A 21,810-nucleotide genomic window follows, 5' to 3' on the forward strand; every position below is an offset into this window, starting at 1 on the left:
TTCAGTTCCACAATTTATTTCTGTTTGTCTGGTAAATCACGGTGATGATCCAAGGATTTATGTCAGTAAATAAATGATATGACATTTCAGTTTCCATCATCATATCCTTCAGTAACTGCCCGCTGAAACACACACTGTTGCTGTAACACATCTTCATTTGTAACAGACTGTTGCAATCACAAAAAACACAAATAAAACAAAGATATCATCCAAATATCTTGTGTAATAAATGAAATGTTGTGTAGCTTGAGGGCTTGATAAGAGGAATTTTTTCTCCCAAAAGGCTACTACCATGTTGGCAACAGTTGTGCCACATGGTGAGCCCATGGCTATACCTTGAGTTTGTAAAAAATAGTGATTTTCAAAAATAAAAAAATTAGATGTTAATATGATGTCAATTAATTCAGTGACTGTGTCAATTTCAATTTGGGGTGCTCCTAGTTCATGTAACAATAATCCTACCCATTCTGATGCCTCCTGATGTGGAATGGAGGTATATAGGTCCACTATATCAATTGTCAGGAAATTGAACTCATGAGTGATTTTCAGTTGGTTAATGTTAGTAAGAAAGGACCATGAATCCTTGCAGATACAGGGAATCAGTTTTAGATATTTACTAAGAATATTGTCCACCAATCGAGCACAAGGGTGGGTCATAGAAGACCTCCCGTCAATGAGTGCTCTAATTGGTGGATCTTGTAAATTCTTGTGAATTTTCGGGATTCCGAAAATTATAGGTGTTTTTGGTAAAGTGATGTCTATATAATGATAGACATCGCTGTTAATTTTCCCTGCAAGGAAAAGGTCCCTGAAGTACCCTCTATTCCTTACAAATGTTGTGTTCATTTCATTAAGAGAAGAGGACCTGTAAGCTGGACTATCAAGGATGTGCTGCATTCTTGCCGAATAATCATCATTATCAAGAATGACGAGTCCCCCTCCCTTATCAGGTTTTAAGACCCTCACCGGGATGTTTTCCAATTCCCTTAATAATGTATGTTGTTCTTTTGTGATGTTGAACTTTTGTTTTTTTACCAAGAATTTGGCTTGGGCTTCAAAGTGTCTTAAATCAACCTCACAGGCCTTTTCAAATAAGGCTAAGCTGGGATGTAAGGGAGGGTTGTAAACACTTGACAATCTTAGATTATTTAGTTCACACTGCATAAAGGTAGAAAACAGTAAACCTAGATTAAGTTTCCTTGTGAAGTGTTTTACATCGATGATAGTATCAGTAAGGTTAAAATGACAATTAGGAACAAATGTATTGCCAAGAGATAATAAATCAATCAATTCTTGTTCAATTGTAAAGTTGGTAAAATTGTATATATTGAAGTCACCTTTACTATTTTTAAGAATATTAGGCAAGGCTGGAGATAAGTCAACAGTACTATTGTTCATTTGTGAAAAAGTCAGTTGTTCCAATTCTTCCTCTGATCTTGGTACCGAGTGTTGTACCTTGCCCCTAAAAAACCAGAGTTATCAGAGTTCTGATTTTGAGAAGAAAAGTTAGGGCCCTGCTGGTACCCATTGTTATTCCTGTTCTTATTGGAATTAAAACGGTTAGCCCGAATTCTATTACTGCATCTGGGGCCTGTATTAGAACCTGTTGAATCTTGTGGTAGCGGAGTCTGCTGGTGAAAATCCTGGTCCTCATCAGGCCTATTATGTTCAGAGACTTGTTGTTCACCATTCCCTAGGTGTCCCCGGGGAGGATACAATTTTTCGTAGGCCTTATTTTGCTGGTATGCCAGGTTGTCGCGGTTAAGTTTTTTTGATTTATTAGCCTTTAATTTCGTAAGAAGAGCATCGATACTATTAAAAATACGAGTGTAATCATATTTGTAGTTATTAAAGTCCAAGTCATTCTTAATAGAATTATCTAAGTCATTCAGTTCTGAAGTTAATGATGAAATATGCAAAGAGTAATGCTTGATGATTAAATCAAGAAGTTGGATACCTTGTTGATCAAAAAGTATTTTCAAGTCATTCAAAAAACAGTCATCATTAATGAGTCCAGTGGGAGCGAAAGTGCTCCGCAGGCCCTTCGGTATAATTTTGTCCTTGACACATTGTTTAAAATAACAAACTTCTAATTGTAGTTTACGTAGTTTAACCAGTTTAATGTCAAGACACTGTAATTTGCTCACCATTGAGTCCATTGAATTAGAGTCTGGTAATTGTTGTGCCGGTAGTTCCTGGGCTCCCTGTTGTACAAAAGAAAAGGAGTTGAAGTCGGAAATCCAGTCCTGTAGGGAAGGAACGCCAATAAGCACCGTATGTTGGTTGTTGTTAGTTGGGCCATTTGAGACCCTATTTGATGATGTTAACTGGGGGACAGATTCTCCCCCCGTGGGCATATGGTTAGAGCGTTGTGCCGCTGTGATGCAACTGAAGCTATGAGAAGAAGAAGCATCATTAAGCGGTAAGAGATTGTTCAAGTATCCTTGCCCTATTTTTGAGTCCAATTGGTCCATGCGCCTACAAAGCATATCCAGTCTTTTTGTAATAGCCGTTAAAATGTTGTTCATATCCCTATTTGACTCCTCCTGCTCCGTTTGAGGCCCAAAAATATTCGGGCTGGCTGGACTTTCCAAAAACCCTGTAGCCATGACACAAACACAAGAAACAGACTGTTGCAATCACAAAAACCAGGAAAAACGAACTGTGTCAGGGTAGTCAGAGAGCCACAAAGTCCACTTCCCGATGATTAGTCTTAACGCACCTATTAATAAAAAACAAGCAACGTTTTCGCCACAAACTCTGTTGTAGCTTCCTCAGAGTACAAAGTAAGGCCATTGACAGTTTCTTTTTAAACATAAAAACGCGCCAAATTGTGGTGCGCGTAATGTGTACAAGACGAATTATATCTCATTAAAAAGTGACATCAATATCACTAACAGGTTAAAAAACATAACCCTACGACCTGTATGTAAACAAGTTACAGGTAAAATTACTAAAACATATTTATTGTAAATGTTCTCAGCTTATCTACTGACATATTTTAGACATGTCCCTATATTCAGGCCTTTGTCTCCCCACTTTGTCAGGCTTGATCCACATTAATTGCAGTAAGGTGTTCCCAGCATACCTCTCCACTGCCAGTTTTTTCACAGAATGTCCAGATGTATGGACCATACTTTTGTTCAGTTCCACAATTTATTTCTGTTTGTCTAGTAAATCACGGTGATGATCCAAGGATTTATGTCAGTAAATAAATGATATGACATTTCAGTTTCCATCATCATATCCTTCAGTAACTGCCCGCTGAAACACACACTGTTGCTGTAACACATCTTCATTTGTAACAGCATGTTTTGAAATATGTCCATATATGTGGCCCATTCCCCCCCACCTTTTACATTCTTTGTACAGGTTCCTTGCACTAACAGGTTGAGAAGGATGGTTCTGAGATTATAACTGCATTGCATGCGATATATATATATATATATTTTTTTTTTATTTTCCTTCCTTTATGTGCTTATATATGTGTATCTATATTATGACTCTACATTTTCATATATATGTTTCATCAGACATATATATATATATATATATATATATATATATATATATATATATGTATGTATATGTCTATATACAACACACAAAAGGTTCCACAAAGCTTTCTCCCTAATGGTGTATGCCTTTATTGCATGATCTGTTTGAAAAAGCAGCCTTACCTCCAGCAGCTCTGCTGGTGTAGTGGTACATTCCTCTGATTATAGTGACCAGAGTCATGGGTTCAACACTTGGGACTACCTGCTTTTTTTTTTTTTATTTTTAAATTAATGTTATATGACCTGAAAGCAGGATATGTTTGTTAAAGCACTACAAGCTTTTATAGTTAAGATGGTATAGTGGTATGTTGTTGTGATTATAAAGTACAGTGTCCCAGGTTTGATACTTGGCAGTGCTTGCTATTTTGTTGCTGGGCAAAACAAGGTCTGATTGATACAGACTGTGTGGTTTGGTCATGAGGGCGAAGCCCGAGTGACCAAACAATGCCAACCATGGGTAAATCCAGCATTGCCCACACCAAACCATGGGTTATTGCTATTATACAATAACATTATTTATGGAAAACAATACTTATCTTTCTTATATAAAGTCATTGTATTATGTTTCCGTGCTGGCCTTCCGCAGTTTTCCAGTATCCTGGGGCATTTCTGATGTACTGCCCATGCATAAGGGACGTGTTCCCACAATTACGCAGTACATCAGTGCTGTGCAAAGGTAGCAATGGAGATAGGGAGATCTCCATTGCTTTTTTTAACATATCTCGGTATGTTATACGAGTTGATTGCTTTTTTTAACATATCTCGGTATGTTATACGAGTTGAAGAACTCGTATAACATAGTGAGATGTATTAAAAAAGCAAGAGACAGATCTTTCTTTCTCTGTTGAAAGGAAGATCTCCATTGCATTTTTTATGATATTTTGCTATGTTTTACGAGTTCTTCAACTCGTAACACATAGCGAGATATGTAAAGAAAAAGCAACAGAGATCTTCATTTCTCAGTTGCTATCTCTGCAGACAAAAAAACCCAGGAGATATACAAATGGAAACAGTCTAAGTAATCGTACCTTTTTCCATTAGTATACTCTTGGATTTACAACAGGCACTCTGGGCTGGCCAATTAGCGTACTCATTTTTGTATGTTAATGGCCAATCATTATATTATATAAAACACACATTTACATACACATTATAATTTTACGTTTACCTTCCATCCCCATGTGCTTTCATTACATTATATTCTTATGTGATTATACTGTATGGGACATGTGTGTTTATATGGGGGGTTTCACATCTTTTCTACACTGGCATCTCAATTTTGGAAGTGCTACACTATCCTGGTTGACAGAAAAATAGTTGCTACATAATTTGTTTACTAAAATAATTTTAGCACTACTTTTACATAGTAAAATAAGCTGTTTGGTTTGGGATCTGAACTGTAAATGCCTGCATGTAAAACGGTGACTAACCACTGCACTACCTTGGTTTGAAAGGTTCACCTGCCTATTTTCATTTGGCTGCTATGGGATGTTTAAGCTGTAATGTACACACCCACTTAGCTACACTTAAACATTCCTTAGAGCATTAAAAACAAGGGTATATTATTATTACATTTTTTAGGTTATATGGGTGTGTATTGTGGTGTTTCTGACAACTTCTTGGGACTGTATTTGTGACATAATGACAATGATTGGGCTTTTAGGATTCGGTGCGTTTATGCTCATGCATGGCATGTTTTCTGTTTTTATGGGGCTGTGTTTGTGCTTATTTATGTTTGGGGGATTTATTCCCTGTTATGTGTGCATACCTCTCAACCTCTTAGAACAAGAAATCTGGACATAGCCATAAATAAAAGTGAGACAAAGGCTCAAAAATAGGGACAGTTTTTAAATATTGCTCTTGCCAACTTAAAAGGTTGATAGAATAACAGGCTTTGCATTGGCATGAATTTTCTAAAGGGTATAATGTCTGTAACTCAAATGTCTCTCATTATTTTCCAACTTCAATCTTTAATACATTTCCACTAATTTGTCAGATAACCATACTTTTATGGACAGTGGACCATAAATATGAGGCAGATATTTGGACATTCTGCAAAAATCTATACGGTTGAGAGGTATGTAGTGTGCATTTGCACAAATTTCCTGCTTCTGCAGGATGCAGATATGCTATACAGCAGTTTAGCAATGCAGGGTGTATGTCACAGAAGCTGTGACACACTCCCTGTATTGCTTTCATCTGTCTGTTTTTATTTCAGTGTCCGCGGACTCTGAAATGATCTATTTTACATTTTAGTGAAGCGGACACTGAAATACTGGCATAATATTAGAGGTAAGCTCTAATATTATGCCGGTATGGTTTAGAAACCGCTGTACAGCACTTCCTGACCACAGGGGGCATGTTTAGTGTTCGTGCACTGCTCAGACATGCCCCCTGCACATGTACATGGATCGTGTCCATGTGGGGAATACAGCAGCACACTTTCATTAATATGCAAGGTGAACTGCTGCTCTCTACACATGCACGATCTGCTTCGTGCAGGAATAGCACTATTCCTGCACAGAATTTAATGAATCCAGGGGTATGTTTTCCTTGTCCACAAGGAGTATTGATAGCTTTTTCAAGATCTATATTGACATATACACTTCTAGCAACCTGCACATTAGCTTACAAAACGTTAGACACTTCTTGAGTCATTTCACTAGCACCGTTGTTCAAGAAGGCAATATTAGTCATTTGAATAAAGATTTCGCAATGCAAAAAGTCTTAGATGCAATTTCCACTCTCAAAGCAGAAAAATCATCGGGCCAAAATGGAGTCAATGCTTCATTTTACAGAAAGTTCAAACATAAACAAGATCCTATGTGGCTGCAGTTCTATAACTGTATCAAGTTGCATAGTATCTCTGATAAACACTTAAATCAATTTAAAAAAATATATATATTTTTATTTTTAACTCAAACACTGATCCACTACATGTCAAAACTAGTAGCACACCTTGCTTAACAACTTAGATATATATTTAAAACAGTCCTAAACAAACCTGTTAGCAGCTAAAGGTGTTCCGTGAAAGAAAATGCAATGCCGTGAATAAATCACGAACAAACCACCATGGAGATCCAAAAAAAAATCTTAAAATCCTTTATTAAAATGAACCCTTGATAAAAAGGAAATATTTGTAGCAAAATCCTTGTGGAAAAATATAAAAACACAAAAAGGTGCACCATTCAGGATGGATAAACTCTTTCGGGATTAACCATCCTCAGATCCTGTTGCAACTGAAAAAAAAATGTTCCATTTACGCAAGGCTTAAACAGGCAAGAAGTTCACACAAACTAACACCTCCAGTGCAAGCCAGAGGTAAAACATCCTATCAGGCCATGATGGTAAAGTTACACCCACCCTAGAATCCAGTCAGTGGAAAAATTTCAAGTGTAAGTTAAGACATCACTCCACTGGGTGTGCATTTGCTTTCGAAATAAACACTGCTCTGCTAGAGCAGATACCAGTCCTTTCTTCAGATGGATTCAAAAAATAATACAACACCTTAATTAAAAATAAATCATAATGTATTTGATTGACACTCTGTTTCAATGAGGTAAGTCTTGACACATAAAAATCTGTTATTCACAATGCATGAACCAAAACTGAACAGCCTAAAACAATCACAATGCATATATGAGCCAATCCCTCCAGTTCATACCAATAAAATATTTCTATGCAAGGAATAAGGAGAAAGGAAAGGGGGGGCACATACTTTTCCTTGATTCAAGCTGAAAAAAATCAGTGAGAAGTTTTGAAACGTTTGGTCTTTAGAATAGGTTTTAATGGTACCGCACCATTAAGTCCAGGTTCATGATCAGCTCATAGGTCGATGATCCAGTCATTTTCAGCAACTTCAGTGTGATTCTACACATCCCCTCCCCTCATGTTTTCAGGAATCAACTGTAGTACCATAAACTTAAAGGAGTCTACAGGGTGTATTTTAACATGTTGCGCTAAAGCATTGGTCTTGTCAGACTGGGCAATGTCACGTATATGGTGAAGGATTCTTTCTTTAAATTGGTGATCAGTCTTCCCTATACAGAAGGCATTGCGATCCTGGCAGTCAGCCACATATATTAAATGCTTGTTGTTGCAGTTGGCTCGCACCTTTAGGGAAAAGGTCTGGCCAGAAACTGGATGGCAAAACAAATTAGAAACATCGATGTACTGACAAGCCTTGCATTTTCCACATTTAATAGTTCCTTTTCTACTTTCATTGTGTTGAGTTCCCCTAGTAGCTCCATCTTTATGACACAAAAGTCGCTTGATGTTCTTTTTATTTTTGAAGGTAAATCTGGGTACATCTTCAACTATTTTCCTTTGGCTCTGAGTTTCCATCAGCACTGGCCAATATTTCCTAATGACGTCACATACTTGTTGAACATCTGTAGAATAGGTTAAGATGCACCTTAATGGTGGAAAATGATTATTAAGCTTAATAACTTTCTCATCATGAGCGAATTGACTGGAAATATAGGGTCGACCCTTCCTCTTTCTGATGTTCTGTATGTCACAATTCTTCTGATTCACATCCCAGTTGGAATAATCTCTGCAAATGTATTTTAAGTTGCTGAAACTCTTTCAAATTCATGGTCAGCTGTGCATAGCCTAGAGATTCTACTGGCTTGATTTTCAAATATATTGCTGAAGACATACCTCAGATGCATACTATCTTTGTGCAAGTAATGATTCCTCCAAGTTCTCTTTCTGGAAATACTGGTCTCAAGTCCTACATCCAGATGTAAAAATAATTTTACATCCAGTAACTCAATGGCTGTCTTAGAGTACTGTGCTTCAAAGAAAAGGAAGGTGGTCGAAGGTGGTCGTGCTGTTTAGAAATTCTATGAATAATTCCAGTTGAATGTCATCCCCTTTCCAGATAAAAAGAATATCATCCACAAACTGACCATAGTAAATCAGGTGGGTGGCCCATGAGCTGGAATCATTAAAGACATACTCTTTCTCCCATTGGGCAATCACAATATTAGAGTAACTAATGGCACATGGGGTGCCCATAGCAACACTCCAACGTTGCCAATAGTACTTGTCACCATAAATAAAAAGATTATTCTCTAGGATGATTTCTAATAATTTAAACAGATTTGTTCCATACATATCAATCTAGATTGTAGAAACTGTTTAACAGCTGCAATGGCATATGAGTTGGGAATGACAGTAAACAAACTTCATGTATCTAAAATAAAATTGGAGAAATCTGTATATGATTTCCTCTTCCCATACAGTTTCTCCAGATAATCTCCAGTGTCTTTAAGTATGGTAACAACTTCTGGTAGAAGTTGTTTTAATTGGTCCTCAACATATACTGAAAGTGATTCGGTGACCCAACCCCATCCAGCTACTATGGGGCATAAAGGGGGGTCACTTAAACATTTGTGAATTTTTGGCAAGCCACTAATAGTGGTTATCTGAGCATGTGCTGCACAGAAAATAAATCAAATAGCTCTTGAGAGATGAGTCTAGTGGCAAGTATATCACTGAAGGTGTTACTGACCTCATTAACTACCTTTTCAAGCTTTTTCCTAGTAATATTTTGATAAGTTCTGTTGTCTCTTAACTTCTCCTCCATCTTTCTCTTGTAGTCTATGCGAGTTCAATTGAACCTGAATATTGCCGTCCCCTCCACCTCTACAGGAATAGGTACTAGGCCCAAAGATGGAGCGGCACATATTCCATTTTTTCAGAAACTACATTTTCACCTTCACTTCATTCTATGAAGTGATGTTGCCAACTTAAGACAGCAACAAACAGGCCAACAATATAATAATTCAACAACTGGAGAAAGAAAAGCTTTACTGGCATTAATTAATGCCAGTTAACTTGGTTATATTCAACTGGACGTATAAGAGAATTTAAGTACCTTTATCTGCACTTTTTTAAAAAAAAAATACAGTATATAATTTGATTTAAACTGTGTTGAAGGAATATTGAACTCAAGTTGCAGTTATTCTGCTCTTTAGTAACTTGAACTGAAGCTAGTGTGTTATTTGCTAGTAATTACAGGTGTGGGGGTAGCCACATTCTTTGATTTCCTGTCCTTGCCTTTTTAAGTGGTGCATTGTGAAATTTTTATTGCTTAAAAACCTCAGCTTTGGCCACCTAAGAACTTGGTTATATTCAACTGGACGTATAAGAGAATTTAAGTACCTTTATCTGCACTTTTTTTAAAAAAAATACAGTATTTAATTTGATTTAAACTGTGTTGAAGGAATATTGAACTCAAGTTGCAGTTATTCTGCTCTTTAGTAACTTGAACTGACGCTAGTGTGTTATTTGCTAGTAATTACAGGTGTGGGGGTAGCCACATTCTTTGATTTCCTGTCCTTGCCTTTTTAAGTGGTGCATTGTGAAATTTTTATTGCTTAAAACCTCAGCTTTGGCCACCTAAGAACTTGGTTATATTCAACTGGACGTATAAGAGAATTTAAGTACCTTTATCTGCACTTTTTTAAAAAAAAATACAGTATTTAATTTGATTTAAACTGTGTTGAAGGAATATTGAACTCAAGTTGCAGTTATTCTGCTCTTTAGTAACTTGAACTGAAGTTAGTGTGTTATTTGCTAGTAATTACAGGTGTGGGGGTAGCCACATTCTTTGATTTCCTGTCCTTGCCTGTTTAAGTGGTGCATTGTGAAAATTTTATTGCTTAAAAACCTCAGATTTGGCCAGCTAAGAACTTGGTTATATTCAACTGGACGTATAAGAGAATTTAAGTACCTTTATCTGCACTTTTTTTAAAAAAATACAGTATTTAATTTGATTTAAACTGTGTTGAAGGAATATTGAACTCAAGTTGCAGTTATTCTGCTCTTTAGTAACTTGAACTGAAGCTAGTGTGTTATTTGCTAGTAATTACAGGTGTGGGGGTAGCCACATTCTTTGATTTCCTGTCCTTGCCTTTTTAAGTGGTGCATTGTGAAATTTTTATTGCTTAAAACCTCAGCTTTGGCCACCTAAGAACTTGGTTATATTCAACTGGACGTATAAGAGAATTTAAGTACCTTTATCTGCACTTTTTAAAAAAAAAAATACAGTATTTAATTTGATTTAAACTGTGTTGAAGGAATATTGAACTCAAGTTGCAGTTATTCTGCTCTTTAGTAACTTGAACTGAAGCTAGTGTGTTATTTGCTAGTAATTACAGGTGTGGGGCTAGCCACATTCTTTGATTTCCTGTCCTTGCCTTTTTAAGTGGTGCATTGTGAAATTTTTATTGCTTAAAAACCTCAGCTTTGGCCACCTAAGAACTTGGTTATATTCAACTGGACGTATAAGAGAATTTAAGTACCTTTATCTGCACTTTAAAAAAAAAAAATACAGTATTTAATTTGATTTAAACTGTGTTGAAGGAATATTGAACTCAAGTTGCAGTTATTCTGCTCTTCAGCTATTTCCACCCACCCTCCCTGTTTTTGTTTTGGTGTTAATCTTAGTGGCCTTGAAACTGCCCGCCCCTCAGCCTGCCTCTGGGCCCATCTCATTTGCTCACTCAACTGAGTTCAGTGAGATCATATTCTGATTTCAGGCACTCCTACTGTGTACAAAGAGAGCATCTGGGAAACAGACAAAAAAAATTAAGCTTATTTCCTGCCTTTCCTGTTAAGTGGTATAGACTATTTGTAGGCTTCTGAGCCCCCAAGCCCTTCTGTGTTTGAGGGAAGCCTTCTAGCTTGTTTTTTTTTATAACTAGCCAGTTTTCTAGTTTCAGCACTCAAATCTGTTTCTTTGATCTCAGCACTTGTTCAGATATTTTTTTTTTATCTGCTTTTACTGTACTTGTGTTTCTACCTACTTCATTTTACTTTTGCATCATCTTAAAAATACTCAATTGTATTTATTACTGCTTGGTGTAACTCATTCTAAGCCTTTTGGTTTAAACACTTGGGCTTTGGACCAGTTGTTTAGCACTGAGAGGGTTTGTGATCTGCACTGTTGTGGCAGAACAGGTAGCTTACATCCTTCTAGGTTGGGAACTGCTGATTGAGGGCTCAGTGTCTGTTATTCTAAAAGTGTATTAATTCTGGTTTAAGCACTTGGGCTTTCAGGCCAGTTATTTTACATTAAGAGGGTTCGTGGTCTGTACTCTTGTGGGAGGAGAGGCTGGACTCTGCCCTTCTGAGCTGGGAATTTCTGGTTAAAGGCTTATAGTGCATGCATATCTGAACTGCTTCTTACCGAAGTTGGTGCACCTTGTTTGCTGTGGCATAGACTGGATTCAGGCCTGCTGGATCTAGCTTTGTTTGTGTAACTTGAGCACTAATCCAGACATTCTCTAAAGTATTCAATTGTATTTATTACTGCTTGGTTGTAACTTGATTAAAGTGTAGCTATCATTCTAAGTCTTTTGGATTAAGCACTTGGGCTTCAGACCAGTTGTTTTACATTAGGAAGGTTTGTGGCAAGCACTGTGGTGGCAGGACAGGTAGCTTTCATCCTTCTAAGTTGGGAACTGCTGATTGAGAGCCCAGTGTCCAAGGGTATTAGTTCTGGTTTAGGCACTTGGGCTTCAGGCCAGTTATTTTACATTAAGAAGGTTCGTGGTCTGCACTCTTGTGGGAGAAGAGGCTGGACTCTGCCCTTCTGAGCTGGGAATTTCTGGTTAAAGGTTTATAGTGCCTGAATATTTGAACTGTATCTTACTGAAATTGGTACACCTTGTTTGCTCTAGCATAGACTAGATCCAAGCCTGCTGAATCTAGCTTTGTTTATATGCTTGTTGTTTGTTTGCTGGTTATTTCCCTGGAAGCTAATTCCACCTAATACGTGGCTTCTCAGCGCTTCTGTGGATCACTAGTGATATCTGCATTGCTTACTGTACTAGTTCCTTGTTTCACTTGAAAGAAAGTTACTGTTTGTCGTTTTTGCATTTAGTTACTTGTAACACATTGCACTCAAGTTACCTGGCACTTGCTCACTATAGCAATTATATAAGTCAGCACTAAAAATTAAAAGCACTACACCCTCACTCCCCATTGGCCCTTGTTTTCAATTATTAAGGAATTCCCAATATTATTCTAGCATGTCCAAAGGTCAGTTGTCAATCTCCTCTCCAGTCCAGCTGGTGAATCTGGGAATCTTGAGGCAATGTTATAACTGCCTCGTGTACACAGACAACCCTCTCCTCCTCCCACATAACACAAATACTTGCGAGAGATGCAGCTATTTAGCCAAACTGGAGGCTGAGCTCTCTCAACTCAGGACTGGCAAGACCAGACAGGAGGAGAAGGCAACTACACACACCACAAAACCAGCCTCACATAATGCTACCACACTATTGAATCAAACACATAAACACACAAAGACATACTCGGAGGCTCTGAGTAAAAATTTACCTAAACAGCAGAGGCCTCCAAAGCAGACACCCAAACAACTGCTACCTCAAGACACCCCACAAGCAACACATAAACCACAAAAGCAGTGTGCAAAGCAGTCACAGCCCTTAAGGCCAAATACAATACCAAACATACTTGTCATAGGTGACTCCATAGTCAGACACACTGACGTCCCACTCACCAGGCTGAACAAGGAGAGGGTCACAGTAAGCTGCCTATCGGGCGCTAGAATCCACCACATAACACAAGCACTCTGGTCACTCCATGGCAAGTACAAATATGACACAGTCATTGTCCATGCTGGTGTGAATGACCTGAGACGTACCTCCCTGGACTACATGAAAAGAGACATAGAGGAGCTCTCTGATTATGTAGCCCAGGCAGGTATGACCCTGACCCTGAGCAGTAGCCTTCCTTCACCAAGAATGATGCCACAATATAGAGACAAGATGATCAGCTTTAACAATTGGCTTAATGTCTGGTGTCATTCAAAGGGAATCCAGTGTCTGTCTGCCTGGGATGACATGCTTGACAAGCCACGCTGCTTTGCAAGGGATGGCTTGCACCTGTCACCCCTGGGATTCCGGATATTGGCTAAGGCTCTTGCCACCCCCATAGTGCCTTTTTTAGGCAAGGCTCAAATTCTAAACCTACCACACTAGAAAACAAAAATGAGAAGAAACTGAGGGTAATGCTGCTCAATGCCAGAAGTCTAAATCTCAAAATGCACGCACTCGAGGCCCTTCTCAGTATGGAGAACATCGATGTCTGTGCTGTAACTGAAACCTGGTTCAAGGCTCCTGAGAGCACCCCGGCACTATTAGGTTTTACCTCATATCATGCGTTCCGGCCCCAAAACCCGGACCACACCACAAAAGGAGGGGGTGTATCCATATTCATAAAGGATACCCACACCTCCAGGTTGGTGGCAATGCACGAAGCTTCAGAAACCATCCAGGTGCAACTAACCATAGGCAAAACTGCTCTACAAATTGTAGCATGCTACAGGCCACCCTCTCAAACTCAGGAACCCCACACAGCCTTCCTGAAGACACTGGAGGGTATAAATGTATCTCCAAACACCATCATATTGGGTGACTTCAACTACCCGAATATAGACTGGGAACATTACTCAAGCCCTAACTTTCTAGCCCAACGGTTCCTGGAGTTCATAAATTCAAATGCCATGGAACAGCTAGTCACTGTTCCCATGAGAGGAGAAAATATACTAGATCTCATTATCACAAACATGGGGACAAAATGCTCCACACCGAAGTATATCCCTCATTGGTGAGATCTGATCATAAACTAATCTCACTGGAAATCCACATCCCGCCCCCACCCCAAACAAAAAAGACCACAGTGAAGAACTTCTCTAAAGCAAACTTCACACTACTCAAGACTGGTGTGGTATCCTTCAAGGCCCCTGAGCCAGTGGAAACTACAACCCAAGCTGTGGAAGCCCTTACAAATGCCTTCTATGAACACCTCCAGGACTGCATGGATCAGGCAATCCCAAATAAAACCAAGACTCTTTCCACAAAGGGCAAACGTCCAGTCTGGTGGACCCCAGCCATTAACAAACTTTACAATAAGAGGAGAAAGCTATTACATGATAGAACAAAATCCATAAAAGGGAAGTCACCCCTGATCATTATTAGTAAAAAAATACGAGCACTCATAAAATCAACTAAGGCCAATTTTGAGAGAAAAATTGCCATGAATTCAAAGGACAATCATAAGGCCTTTTTCAGCTATGTTAGGAACCTGGGTGGAAACTCCCAGATATGCTCAGAATTAGTCCAAAATGATACAAAAATCACTGAACCCACAGACATTGCCAACATACTGGCAGACAGGTTCAGTGCAAACTTTACCCCCCTCTCCCCTCATAAAGGAGAGATAACTATCCCAGCAGAGTGTGGCCTCCCAGACATCTCAAATGCGCAGGTGAAAGCTGCTCTCTCTAAAGCTAAAACCACAGCATCAATGGGACTGGATGGTGTCCCCGGCTGTGTGCTACACGAGCTAAATGAGGAATTAAACCCGCACACAAGGCAGCTGTTTAATCTCAGCCTTACCACAGGATACGTGCCCAAGGAATGGCATACGGCAACTGTGGTCCCACTCCACAAAGGTGGTGCCTCTATGGACCCTGGTAATTACCGCCCCATAAGCTTAACAAGTCTAGTCTGCAAAGCTATGGAGAGGATCATAATGGAGCTCATAAACAAAGATATAGGGGACTTGCAGACATTGGACCCGACCCAGTTTGGCTTCGTCAAGGGCAGATCATGCCTTTTGAACTTGGTCAAATTCTTCGAAACAGTCACCAAGGCCATTGATGAGGGAAAGGCAGTCCATACAGCCTACCTTGACCTTGCAAAGGCCTTCGACACAATACCCCACTCGGGTATTGTAGAAAAACTTACCAGCTTAAATGTAAACCCATATATCACAAGATGGGTTGCAAACTGGCTTAAGGACAGAACCCACAGGGTTAGAGTTGCTGGCGCTATGTCAGACTCCAAGCCGGTCACAAGTGGTGTCCCACAGGGCTCGGTCCTTGGTCCCCTATTGTTCGGCATCTACTTCTCAGAAGTACAGGCCAACATGGGAGGACTTTGGCTGACAAAGTTTGCAGACGACTGCAAACTGGACACCATAGTGGAAAGTGCATCGGACACGGATATCCTTCAGAAGGGACTCACGGAAACAGATAGCTGGTGCCAGAGCCATGGCCTGAAGTTAAACGCCAAAAAATGTATAGTCATACCCTTCAGGAAAAACAAGGCAACCCCAAGCTACCATATAGGTGGCAATCCACTAAGCACAGAAGAGGTTATCAGGGACCTGCGGACCCAGGTTGACAGTGGCCTTTCTTTTGACACTCACGTTGCTAAAGTGGTTAGAAAGACCTTCTACATTGCCCACCTGATCATGAAGGGATTCACATCCAGATCTAGTGAGGTCATTGTTCCCCTGCACTCTTCACTTATCAGACCAATGATCGAATACAATGCCCCATTCGGGATGTATCTCACCCGACATCTGCAGCAATTGGAGAGACCCCAAAAGTTCCTCACCAAAAGGATAAAGGGACTCCAAAATCTGTCATATGCTACTAGATTGAAGAAACTCCAGCTCTATTCAGTTGCATACCGTCTGCTCAGAGGTGACATGTGCCTGACATACAAGGCCATGTCCAACCCGGAATTAATGGACATGCTCCACCTCAAAAAATCCAAATCCACCAAAACCAATAGAGCAAGAGACTTAAACCTTAGCACGGATATAAATAGGACGTGCTGGAGGGATAGATTTATCACACAGAGACTCCCTATGCTGTGGAATAATATCCCGATCCATGTGAGGCAGAGCACCTCGCTGGCTCTGTTCAAGAGAAATCTTGACCTGTGGATGGGAGATCGTAGGTTTATCCCAGGAATCATCTCTGTGTCACTGCTGGACAGAGGCACAACAAACTAATGGGCACAGTATTTTTTCATATAAGGGGTGGCGTAAGCCACAAAAATTTGGGCTAGGCTTATAAATGCCTTAGGGCAGATAGCCTAGTATAAACCTATGAACCTACGAACCTATTAATGAGAAATGATGATATTGTAGTCAAACCAGCAGATGAAGGAGGGAGCTGGTGGTAATGAACTCGAATGACTACAACAGAAAGATGGAGGAGATGTTGAGAGACAACAGAACTTATCAAAATATTACTAGGAAAGAGCTTGAAAAAGTAGTTAATGAGGTCAGTAACACCTTGAGTGATATGCTTGCCACCAGACTCATCTCTCAAGAGCTATTTGATTTATTTTCTGTACAGTACACGCTCAGATACCCACTATTAGTGGCTTGCCGAAAATTCACAAATGTTTAAGTGACCCCCCCCTTTACACCCCATAGTAGCTGGATGAGGTTGGGTCACTGAATCACTTTCAGTATATGTTGAGGACCAATTAAAAAAACTTCTACCAGAAGCTGATACCATACTTAAAGACACTGGAGATTATCTGGAGAAACTGAATGGGAAGATGAAATCATATACAGATTTCTCCAATTTTATTTTGGTGACTCTAGATATATGAAGTTTGTTTACTGTCATTCCCAACTCATATGCTATTGCAACTGTTAAATGGCTTGTACAATCTAGACTGACATGTATGGAACAAATCTGTTTACTATTAGAAATCATCCCAGAGAATAATCTTTTTATTTATGGTGACAAGTACTATTGGCAATGTTGGGGTGTTGCTATGGGCACCCCATGTGCCAATAGTTACTCTAATATTGTGATTGCCCAATGGGAGAAAGAATATGTCTTTAATGAATCTAACCCCTGGGCCACCCACCTGATTTACTTATGGCCAATTTGTGGATGATATTCTCTTTATCTGGGAAGGCGATGACATTCAACTAAAATTGTTCATAGAACTTCTGAACAGCACAACCACCTTCAACCACATTCCTGTTCTTTGAAGCACAGTACTCTAAGACAGCCATTGAGTTTCTCAATGGAAAATTATTTTTATATCCAGATGGAGGACTAGAGATCACTATTCACAGGAAGAGAACTTGGAGGAATCATTACCTGCACAAAGATAGCATGCATCCGAGGTATGCCTTCCGCAATATATTTGAAAATCAAGCCACTAGAATCTCTAGGCTATGCACAGTTGACCATGAATTTGAAAAAGAGTTTCAGCAACTTAAAATACATTTGCAAAGAAGAGGTTATTCCAATAGGGATGTGAATCAGAAGAATTGTGACGTACAGAATATTAGAAAGAGGAAGGGTCGACCCTATTTTTCCAGTCAATTTGCTCATGATGAAAAAGTTACTACATTTAATAATCACTTTTCACCATTAAGGTGCATCTTAACCTATTCTACAGATATTCAACAAGTATGTGACATCATCAGGAAATATTGGCCAGTGCTGATGGAAGATTAGAGCCTAAGGAAAATAGTTGGAGATGTACCCAGATTTACCTTCAAAAATAAAAAGAACATCAATCAACATTTGTGTCATAAAGATGGAACTACTAGGAGAACTCAACACAGTGAAGGTAGAAAATGGACTATTAAATGTGGAAAATGCAAGGCTTGTCAATACATCAATGTTTCCAATCTGTTTTGCCATCCAGTTTCTGGCCAGACTTTTTCCCTATAGGTGCGAGCCAACTGCAACAGCAAGCATTTAATATATGTGGCTGACTGCCAGGATTGCAATGCCTTCTATATGGGTAAGACAGATCACCAATTTAAAGAAAGAATCCTTCACCATATTTGTGACATTGCCCAGTCTGACAAGACCAATGCTTTAGCACAACATGTTAAAATGTATCCTGTACACTCCTTTAAGTTTATGGTACTACAGTTTATTCCTGAAAACATGAGGGTGGGGATGTGTAGAATCACACTGAAGCTGCTGAAAATGGCTGGATCATCAACCTATGAGCTGATCATGAACCTGGACTTAATGGTGCGGTACCATTAAAACCTGTTCTAAAGACCAAACGTTTCAAAACTTGTCACTGATATTTTTTGAGTCAAGGAAAAGTATGTGACCCCCCCTTTCCTTTCCTTTCTCCCTATTCCTTGCATAGAAATATTTTATTGGTATGAACTGGAGGGATTGGCTCATATATACATTGTGATTGTTTTAGGCTGTTCAATTCTGGTTCATGCATTGTGAATAACAGCTTTTTATGTGTCAGGACTTAACAGAGTGTCAATTTATTACATTATGATTTATTTTTAATTAAGGTGTTGTATTATTTTTTGAATCCATCTGAAGAAAGGACTGGTATCTGCTCTAGCAGAGCAGTGTTTATTTTGAAAGCAAATGCACACTCAATGGAGTGATGTCTTAACTTACACTTGAAATTTTTCCACTAACTGGATTCTAGGGTGGGTGTAACTTTACCATCGTGGCCTGATAGGGTGTTTTACCTCTGGCTTTGCACTGGAGGTGTTAGTTTGTGTGAACTTCTTGATTGGTTAAGCCTTCCTTAAATGGAACATTTTTTTTTCAGTTGCAACAGGATCTAAGGAAGGGCAATCCTGAAAGAGCTTATCCATCCTGAATGGTGCACCTTTTTCTGTTTTTATATTTCTCCACAAGGATTTTGCTACAAATATTTCCTTTTTATTAAAGGTTCATTTTAATAAAGGGTTTTAGGAGTTTTTTTGGATGTCCATGGTGTTTCGTTCGTGACTTATTCACTAAATATATAATTATTTGGTGCTATTTTAGATACACAGTTTGCTCAGTAGAATTTAGTAATCTTAAAATTGAAGTCTAGTTTCATAAATACACACAATAATAATATTATGTTAAAATTAATTCTCTACTGTAATGTAAACAAACATGAGCAAAAAACAATTTCTACCTTGGATGCTGGCAAAGTGTACGACCATCTGCATAAGCGCTTACTTTATAAGATGTTAAATATATCTGGTTTTCCTAGACATTATATCCAGGCTTCTAAAGGTCTATACTGTTCAGCTTCTACTTGCCTCTTTATCAATTGCCTGTTATCATAAACACTTAGAATCTTAACTGATACAAGGTAAAGGTGGTCTCTGTCAGCCTTCTTATTTTTCCTTAGAAACCACTATTCATAAGAATGTCTAATAATCCCAAACCACAGGAATACATTTGAGCAACTCTATGTTGAACATCACTTATTTTGTAGAGGATATGTTATTATATTTTCTAAAAACTAACTGATATTCTAAAAAAAAATAGAATTAATATAGGAAGGTCTCCAGTTACAACTATAATCTAGAAAAATCCACAGTCAACTATTTTTTTCTTTCAGTAATACAGTTAGAAAATTAATGCCTTGTTGACCACTTCCATTAACATTTCATTAAAGAAGCAGAACTGTTTTGAGACTTTCATTCATTTGTCTCTAGTAACCTTGACTCGACTATGAATATAACTAAAGGGCTGTATTGCTCTGCCCCACAACATACCCTTTAGAAGCCACAAAACAAATATCAGATATAATATCACCAGAAACGGTGAGCTCTCCAGAGCTATATGATCTTTTATATTACAGTGGCAAATGTTTTTGGCAATTTATTAGTCTAAAGATTGTCACTTAATATGAAAAGATATCCACATGTTGTTTATGGAATGAAGTTAGCACTCTGGTTAAATGATTTCAATTATTTTTCGAAGATGTGAAGTAAAGGGCCTGAATCATTTCACCGTTGCAACTTATAAGGCATGATCCATTTATGGTATTGCATTTAATTTTGTCATAATTTATAGAATAATGTTAAAGTGTCATATTTATGTTCATTTTATGGTTCTTTATGGATAGATGTTAAATTACCATTTACAGTAATAAGTCCTGTGTTTAGTTTTGTGTTTGGACACTTCTAATATATTTTAATCTGGATCTTATTTTCCAGTAAAGTATGGTGTTGCACACAGTACTTCCCTGCTTTACCATATTAGTTAGTAGCTAGTGAATGGTAATTCATTTGTTATCTTATAATTAGTTATGAGATCATAGACTGGTGTATTTAGTTATGTTTATAGTTAGTTATCTATGTATCGTTATTTTATGTAGTGATTGAGTTAACAATCTATTTTTCTAGGCTGGAAGACATAAAAAGTATTGAACTCTATGGTAAGCCAAAGATCAATTTTGAAGTTTCAGAAATGAATCATTATATTAGTTTTGATGAATCCAATGAGTTCTGCATAAAATAATTGGAGAAAAAGAAATAGTAACAAGGCATCAGTTTGTGGAACTTTATGATAAATACATATATTAGATACGTGTCCACAAAAGGTTTGGTGTAACGTTAATGGTACAGAACATTCTAAGGAGAGGGAGGTTATTTAGTCATCTCTTCTATAAATCTGATGCAACAATTGCTTACATACATCACAAATGATCTCTAACCAAATTGAACACATTAATAAATATTGGACCAGTCATATTACCATCTGAAGAAAGTAAAATTGTCAAAGGTGCATGAGTTATTATACAAAAAGAAACCTCATTTGCAAGTAGGGTATGCGGTAGCTGATGCTCTCGATAAATATGCCTTGGTAGCAGTATCTATTGACAATAGTAATTTTCTATTTGTGATACTTGACATATGCTCATAATGACAATAAATTTTCAGTTGTGACCCATATCATCCTACTCACAGAAATTCTTTTTCTGGCACGACTACCTTGACATCATCATTGTTGTCCCACTGATGTTACTTTTCTGGTGCTTGGAGATGTTGCAGTTGGGTCCAACAGTCCCAAATGAGAGGTCATTATGTTTAGAAGTTATCATATTATGAAGCATGGTACATGCACGTGGATATATGCAGACACACACACATGTATATAGTTACATACGCGCACACATGCGCACACACACACACACACACACACACACACACACACATACACACACACACACACACACACACACACACACACACATACACGCGTGCGCACACACACAAACACACACAGTGACTATCCAAAAACAATTTCTTGGGTGTGCTTTGATAGCCACATTGGATGTCTCCAGGCACAAGAAGTGAGAATTCAACAAATCAGACTTTTGCTTTCTGTCACTATCTTTGTTAACGTGTATGTTTGTTGTAGGTGACTTATGTAGGTGATAACAGTTAATGGCAGGCAACTTGACACATGGTCTCAATGGACAGTCACTTTCTCCTGCAAGAATGCATATTTGTATTTCTATTGAAATATGGATAGCCTCACAATGCACAAACCTTTCAATGGCCACAGTGAATCACACATACAGTCACCATTTCATGGCAACAAGGAAACTCCATAGTGTAATAACATATTCAGTTAAAATAAAGCTGAAATAGACTCAAAAGCCTCTAA

The sequence above is a fragment of the Protopterus annectens genome, chromosome 5.part0 (genome assembly GCF_019279795.1).
Source record: "Protopterus annectens isolate FY-2018-M chromosome 5.part0, PAN1.0, whole genome shotgun sequence".
Lineage (NCBI taxonomy): Eukaryota > Metazoa > Chordata > Ceratodontiformes > Protopteridae > Protopterus > Protopterus annectens.